Source organism: Heterodontus francisci, unplaced genomic scaffold, assembly GCF_036365525.1.
Source record: "Heterodontus francisci isolate sHetFra1 unplaced genomic scaffold, sHetFra1.hap1 HAP1_SCAFFOLD_1426, whole genome shotgun sequence".
NCBI lineage: Eukaryota > Metazoa > Chordata > Chondrichthyes > Heterodontiformes > Heterodontidae > Heterodontus > Heterodontus francisci.
The window spans coordinates 1-8,327 of NW_027142269.1; the positions used below are offsets into that span (position 1 = coordinate 1).

At 59.9% G+C, this 8,327-nt stretch overlaps 1 pseudogene; it reads left to right on the plus strand.

The window, feature by feature from the left end:
* Window positions 1–2,865: 2,865 nt before the first annotated feature.
* On the plus strand, window positions 2,866–3,505 carry LOC137366891 (noggin-like; annotated as a pseudogene).
* Window positions 3,506–8,327: the final 4,822 nt, after the last annotated feature.

The following is an 8,327-nucleotide window of genomic DNA, read 5'->3' on the forward strand; positions in this document are numbered from 1 at the left end:
TGGGGAGTGGGGGGGGAGGGGAGTGGGGGGGGAGTGAGTGGGGGGGAGTGGGGGGGGATTGGGGGGGGATTGGGGGGGGGGAGTGGGGGGGATTGGGGGGGATTGGGGGGGGAGGAGGGGAGTGGGGAGGAGGGGAGGAGGGGAGGAGGGGAGTGGGGAGGAGGGGAGGAGGGGAGTGGGGAGGAGAGGAGTGGGGAGGAGGGGAGGAGGGGAGGAGGGGAGGAGGGAGGAGGGGAGGAGGGAGGAGGGGAGGTAGGAGGGGGGAGGGGAGGTAGGAGGGGGAGGGGAGTGGCGAGGGAGGGAGGTAGGAGAGGGAGGGGAGTGGGGGAGGGGAGTGGGGGAGGGGGGAGGGGAGTGGGGGGAGGGGGAGGGGAGTGGGGGGGGAGTGGAGGGGAGTGGGGGGAGGGAGTGGGGGAGGGGAGAGTGGGGGAGGGGGAGTGGGGGGGGAGGGGAGTGGGGGGGGTAGGGGAGTGGAGGGGGAGGGGAGGAGGGGAGGGGAGGGGGAGTGGGGAGGGGAGGGGGAGGGGGAGGGGAGTGGGGAGAGGGAGGGAGGAGGAGTGGGGGGGATGGGGGGAGGGAGGGGAGGGGAGGGGGGAGGGGGAGGGGAGTGGGGGGTAGGGGGGGGAGGGAGGGGAGGGGAGGAGGGGAGTGGGGAAGTGGGGAGGAGGGGTGGAGGGGAGTGGGGAGGAGGGGGAGGAGGGGAGTGGGGAGGAGGGAGTGGGGAGGAGGGGAGGAGGGGAGGAGGGAGGAGGGGGAGGAGGAGGGAGTGGGGAGGAGGGAGGGGGGAGGAGGGGAGTGGGGAGGAGGGGAGGAGGGGAGTGGGGAGGAGGGAGGAGGGAGGGGAGGAGGGGAGGGAGGGGAGGAGGGGAGGAGGGGAGTGGGGAGGAGGGGAGTGGGGAGGAGGGGAGGAGGGGAGGAGGGGAGTGGGAGGAGGGGAGGAGGGGAGGAGGGGAGTGGGAGGAGGGGAGGAGGGGAGTGGGGAGGAGGGGAGGGGGGAGGAGGGAGTGGGGAGGAGGGGGAGGAGGGGAGGAGGAGGAGGGAGTGGGAGGAGGGAGGAGAGGGAGGAGGGGAGTGGGGAGGAGGGAGGAGGAGAGGGAGTGGGAGGAGGAGGAGGGAGTGGGGAGGAGGGGAGGAGGGAGGGGAGGAGGGGAGGAGGGAGAGGGGAGAGAGTGGGAGGAGGGGAGTGGGAGGAGGGGAGTGGGGAGGAGGGAGGGGAGGAGGGGAGGAGGGGAGGGGAGGAGGGAGGAGGAGGAGTGGGGAGGAGGAGGGGAGAGGGGAGGAGGGAGAGTGGAGTGAGGGGAGGAGGGAGAGGGGAGGAGGGAGTGGAGGAGGGAGGGGAGGGGAGGAGGGGAGGAGGGGAGGGGAGGAGGGGAGGAGGGGAGGAGGAGTGGGAGGGAGGAGGGAGGAGGGGAGGAGGGAGGAGGGGAGGAGGGGAGGAGGGGAGGAGGGGAGTGGAGGAGGAGGGAGTGGGGAGGAGGGAGAGAGGGAGGAGGGGAGTGGGAGGAGGGGAGGAGGGGAGGAGGGAGGAGGGGAGAGGGGAGGAGGGAGGAGGGGGAGGGAGGAGGGAGGAGGGAGGAGGGGAGGAGGGAGGAGGGGAGTGGGAGGAGGGAGGAGGAGGAGGGGAGTGGGGAGGAGGGGAGTGGGGAGGAGGGGAGTGGGGAGGAGGGGAGGAGGGAGTGGGGAGGAGGGGAGAGGGAGGAGGGAGGAGGGGAGTGGAGGGGGGAGGGGGGAGGAGGGGGAGGGGAGTGGGGAGGAGGAGGGGAGGAGGGGAGTGGAGGGGAGGAGGGGAGTGGGAGGAGGGAGTGGGGAGGAGGGAGAGGGAGGTGGGGAGGGGAGGTAGGAGGGGGAGGGGAGTGGGGGAGGGGGAGGGAGGGGAGGGGAGGGGAGTGGGAGAGGGGAGTGGGGGGAGGGAGGGGAGTGGAGTGGGGAGGGAGGGGAGTGGGGGAGTGGGGGGGAGTGGGGAGGAGTGGGGAGGGGGGGAAGGGGGGGAGTGGGGGGGGGAAGTGGGGGGGGGAAGTGGGGGGGAAGTGGGGGGGGGAAGTGGGGGGGGGAAGTGGGGGGGGGGAAGTGGGGGGGGGGGAAGTGGGGGGGGGGGAAGTGGGGGGGGAGTGGGGGGGAGTGGGGGGGGAGTGGGGGGGGAGTGGGGAGGAGGAGGGAGGTAGGAGGGGAGGGGAGGAGGGGGAGGGGAGTGGGGGAGGGGAGTGGGGGGGAGGGAGGGGAGTGGGGGGGAGGGGGGGGGAGTGGGGGGGTGGAGAGTGGGGGGGGTGGGGAGTGGGGGGGGGTGGGGGGGGAGTGGGGAGGAGGGGAGGTAGGAGGGTGGGGAGGGGAGGTCGGAGGGGGAGGGGAGTGGGGGAGGAGGGGAGGGGAGTGGGGGAGGGGAGTGGGGGAGGGGAGTGGGGGGGAGGGAGGGGAGTGGGGGGGAGTGGGGGGGAGGGGTGGGGAGTGGGGGGGGAGATGAGTGGAGGGGGGGGGGAGATGAGTGGGGGGGGGGGGGAGATGAGTGGAGGGGGGGGGGAGATGAGATGTGGGGGGGGGGGGGGGGAGATGAGTGGAGGGGGGGGGGGCTGGTCTCCGTACTGCAGAGCGGGCAGTTTGATGTCGCGGATTCGGCTGGGACTGAGCTGTCTGGAATGAGCGGCTTCAGACGAATCAGAGCGAGCAAACCGGCCAATAAAAGCCCCAGTGTCTCAGTCTGGGAGATTAGCCCGGGTCCCGGTTCCTGCGGCACTCACTACCCGTTAGCCAACCGGCCCCGACCGACACTCGGAAGCTGCACTGGGGGAGTTGTTGAGACACTGGACCTCGGAGACCCCCGGAGAGTGGTGAGGAGACCCCAGACTTTGGCCACTGGATGCTGGGTTGATGATGGATGTCTCCCGGTACCTGCTGTTTCTCTACCTGGCTGTGTGGGGTGGGGTGAGCGGCCAACACTACCTGCACCTCCGGCCCTCACCCAGTGACCAGTTGCCGCTGCTGGAGCTGCTGGAGCTCCCGGACCCCCAGCTCGATCCCAAGCAAAGTGACCTGGACGAGGCGACCCTCCGCCTCAAGCTGGCGTCTGACTTTGACCCCAACTTCATGTCACTGAGGTGGCCCGAGGATAGCGGGGCAGCGGGGGCCGTTACCGGGGCTGGAGAGTAGAGGCAGCGGCGGAATGCCGGGCCAGAGCGGGAGGATGGAGCTGGGCTCCCGGCATGGGATGAACAAGAAGAGCCGGCGGCGGCTGCAGCAGTGGCTGTGGGAACGGACTTACTGCCCGGTCACATATACCTGGAGAGACCTGGGCTCCCGCTTCTGGCCCCGCTTCATCAAGGACGGCAGCTGTTACCGGGGCCGTTCCTGCTCCGTCCCGCAAGGAATGACCTGCAAGAAAGCCAAGTCCATCAGTAAAACCGTGCTCAGGTGGTATTGCCCCCGGGGGGACCGGCACCGGCACCGGCACCGCTCCTGCAACTGGATCCCCGTGCAGTTCTCCATCATCTCCGCCTGCACCTGTTCCTGTTAACCGGGAGACTCCCGGGACCGGGAAAACACTAACCGGGAGTGGACTCCCCGGGACCGGGTCTACATTAACTGGGAGTGGACTCCCCGGGACCGGGACTACATTAACTGGGAGACTCCCGGGACCGGGACTACATTAACCGGGAGTGGACTCCCCGGGACCGGGTCTACATTAACCGGGAGTGGACTCCCCGGGACCGGGTCTACATTAACCGGGAGTGGACTCCCCGCGACCGGGACTACATTAACCGGGAGTGGACTCCCCGCGACCGGGACTACATTAACCGGGAATGGACTCCCCGGGACCGGGACTACATTAACCGGGAGTGGACTCCCCGCGACCGGGACTACATTAACCGGGAGTGGACTCCCCGGGAACGGGTCTACATTAACCGGGAGTGGACTCCCCGGGACCGGCACTACATTAACCGGGAGTGGACTCCCCGGGAACGGGTCTACATTAACCGGGAGTGGACTCCCCGCGACCGGGACTACATTAACCGGGAGTGGACTCCCCGCGACCGGGACTACATTAACCGGGAGCGGACTCCCCGGGACCGGGAAAACACTAACCGGGAGTGGACTCCCCGGGACCGGGAAAACACTAACCGGGAGTGGACTCCCCGGGACCGGGTCTACATTAACCGGGAGTGGACTCCCCGGGACCGGGTCTACATTAACCGGGAGTGGACTCCCCGGGACCGGGTCGACATTAACCGGGAGTGGACTCCCCGGGACCAGGAAAACACTAACCGGGAGTGGACTCCCCGGGACCGGGAAAACACTAACCGGGAGTGGACTCCCCGGGACCGGGAAAACACTAACCGGGAGTGGACTCCCCGGGACCGGGACTACATTAACCGGGAGACTCCCGGGACTACATTACCGGGAGTGGACTCTCCGGGACCGGGACTACATTAACCGGGAGACTCCCGGGACTACATTACCGGGAGTGGACTCTCCGGGACCGGGACTACATTAACCGGGAGACTCCCGGGACCGGGACCACATTAACCGGGAGTGGACTCCCCGGGACCGGGAAAACACTAACCGGGAGTGGACTCCCCGGGACCGGGTCTACATTAACCGGGAGTGGACTCCCCGGGACCGGGTCTACATTAACCGGGAGTGGACTCCCCGGGACCGGGAAAACACTAACCGGGAGTGGACTCCCCGGGACTACATTAACCGGGACTGGACTCCCCGGGACCGGGTCTACATTAACCGGGAGTGGACTCCCCGGGACCGGGACTACATTAAGCGGGACTGGACTCCCCGGGACCGGGATAACACTAACCGGGAGTGGACTCCCCGGGACTACATTAACCGGGAGACTCCCGGGACCGGGACTGGACTGACCGGGACCGGGACTGGACTCCCCGGAACTGGGTCTACATTAACCGGGACTGGACTGACCGGGACCGGGACGACACTAACCGGGACTGGACTCCCTGGGACCGGGACGACACTAACCGGGACTGGACTGACCGGGACCGGGACTACACTAACCGGGACTGGACTGACCGGGACGACACTAACCGGGACTGGACTGACCAGGACCGGGACCGGGACGACACTAACCGGGACTGGACTGACCGGGACCGGAACTACACTAACCGGGACTGGACTGACCGGGACCGGGACTACACTAACCGGGACTGGACTGACCGGGACCGGGACTACACTAACCGGGACTGGACTGACCGGGACCGGGACTACACTAACCGGGACTGGACTGACCGGGACCGGGACTACACTAATCGGGACTGGACTGACCGGGACCGGGACTACACTAACCGGGACTGGACTGACCGGGACCGGGACTACACTAACCGGGACTGGACTGACCGGGACCGGAACTACACTAACCGGGACTGGACTGACCGGGACCGGGACTACACTAATCGGGACTGGACTGACCGGGACCGGGACGACACTAACCGGGACCAGGTTCTGATGAAAGGTCACAGACCTGAAAGATTAAGTCTATTTCTCTCCACAGACGCTGCCTGACCTGCTGAGTATTTGCAACACTTTGTGTTTTGATTCTATCTGAAAAGGACTGAGCTGAGCAGCAGCCAGTGAACCCGATCCTGACCCTGGGGTTACCCTGTCTGTTGCTGTGTCTCTCTGTGTCTGCAATAATCTCAGTCTGTCTCCGTTTTCAGGGACTGCTGCTCTGCTCTGCTCTGACAATGTGCTCAGAACTTTGCAGACATTAAATTGAAGGTGGTTTAAATGTTGAGCTTTTCAATTCTTTGGGAAATAGCGAGTGTAACTGGGCAGAGCAACCAGTTCCCGGATGAATTGCGGTAAATATTTACAGAATGTGAATGGTTAATTTTTAAGAATGCTCCTAATCTGCTATTTATTCCTGTCTGTAACGTGATATAAACAAACCACTAACAGTGCCGCCGCTATACGTCCGCTGTTATGTTCTTGTGTTGGGGGCAATCTCGGGGGATATCCTGGCTCCCCAGAAACAGGGGCACAATGGCCAGTGGCACTCTGTACCAGCGACTGGCAAAACTGGGCACAAAGCAGTCCGTCAAAACAAGCCAGCCAAATCCGACACCACTGGCACCACAAACAGCACCAAGTCTGAAACTAAAACCACGCTTGTTCTATAAAATTAAAATGTTATTTTTAGCAGCTGAAACAGTGCGATCATTTATGTTAAACTGGAGTAACAAAGCGTCTCATACACCAAGTAACAGAGAAGACAGAGATGAGGAGAAATGGTTTCTCTCAGAGGGTCGGGGTCTTCGGAATTCTCTTCCTCAAAAGGTGGTGGAAGCAGAGTCTTTGAATATTTTTAAGGCAGAGGGAGATAGATTCTTGATAAGCAAGGGGGTGAAAGATTATCGGGGGTAGGCGGGAAAGTGGAGTAATCAGTTCAGCTATGAAATTATTGAATGGCGGAGCAGGATCGAGGGGCCGAGTGGCCTATTCCTGCTCCTAATTCGTATGTTCGCATGGAAGAGATTTCCATGAAAATCAATGGTAGCAGCAGCATGTTGTACCAGAAGTTCAAGGAAGTGACAGAGTCAACAAACAAACATCACTGTTTTTACTGTCACTCACCTGTCTGTATTTACTCTCACTCACCTGTCTGCTTTACTCTCACTCACCTGTCTGTATTTACTCTCACTCACCTGTCTGTATTTACTTCACTCAACTGTCTGTATTTACTCTCACTCACCTGTCTGCTTTACTCTCACTCACCTGTCTGTATTTACTCTCACTCACCTGTCTGCTTTACTCTCACTCACCTGTCTGTATTTACTCTCACTCACCTGTCTGTATTTACTTCACTCAACTGTCTGTATTTACTCTCACTCACCTGTCTGCTTTACTCTCACTCACCTGTCTGTATTTACTCTCACTCACCTGTCTGCATTTACTTCACTCAACTGTCTGTATTTACTCTCACTCACCTGTCTGCTTTACTCTCACTCACCTGTCTGTATTTACTCTCACTCACCTGTCTGCTTTACTCTCACTCACCTGTCTGTATTTACTCTCACTCACCTGTCTGTATTTACTTCACTCAACTGTCTGTATTTACTCTCACTCACCTGTCTGCTTTACTCTCACTCACCTGTCTGTATTTACTCTCACTCACCTGTCTGTATTTACTTCACTCAACTGTCTGTATTTACTCTCACTCACCTGTCTGCTTTACTCTCACTCACCTGTCTGTATTTACTCTCACTCACCTGTCTGCTTTACTCTCACTCACCTGTCTGTATTTACTCTCACTCACCTGTCTGTATTTACTTCACTCAACTGTCTGTATTTACTCTCACTCACCTGTCTGTATTTACTCTCACTCACCTGTCTGTATTTACTCTCACTCACCTGTCTGCTTTACTCTCACTCACCTGTCTGTATTTACTCTCACTCACCTGTCTGTATTTACTTCACTCAACTGTCTGTATTTACTCTCACTCACCTGTTTGTATTGACTCTCACTCAACTGTCTGTATTTACTCTCACTCACCTGTCTGCTTTACTCTCACTCACCTGTCTGTATTTACTCTCACTCACCTGTCTGTATTTACTCTCACTCAACTGTCTGTATTTACTCTCACTCACCTGTTTGTATTGACTCTCACTCAACTGTCTGTATACACTCTCACTCACCTGTCTGCTTTACTCTCACTCACCTGTCTGTATTGACTCTCACTCAACTGTCGGTATTTACTCTCACTCACCTGTCTGTATATACTCTCACTCACCTGTCTGCTTTACTCTCACTCACCTGTCTGTATTTACTCTCACTCAACTGTCTGTATTTACTCTCACTCAACTGTCTGTATTTACTGTCACTCACCTGTCTGCTTTACTCACACTCACCTGTCTGTATTTACTCTCACTCAACTGTCTGTATATACTCTCACTCATCTGTCTGCTTTACTCTCACTCACCTGTCTGTATTTACTCTCACTCAACTGTCTGTATTTACTCTCACTCACCTGTCTGTATATACTCTCACGCACCTGTCTGCTTTACTCTCACTCACCTGTCTGTATTTACTCTCACTCACCTGTCTGCTTTACTCTCACTCACCTGTCTGTATTTACTCTCACTCAACTGTCTGTATTTACTCTCACTCACCTGTCTGCTTTACTCTCACTCACCTGTCTGTATTTACTCTCACTCACCTGTCTGTATTTACTCTCACTCACCTGTCTGTATTTACTCTCACTCAACTGTCTGTATTTACTCTCACTCAACTGTCTGTATTTACTCTCACTCACCTGTTTGTATTGACTCTCACTCAACTGTCTGTATATACTCTCACTCACCTGTCTGCTTTACTC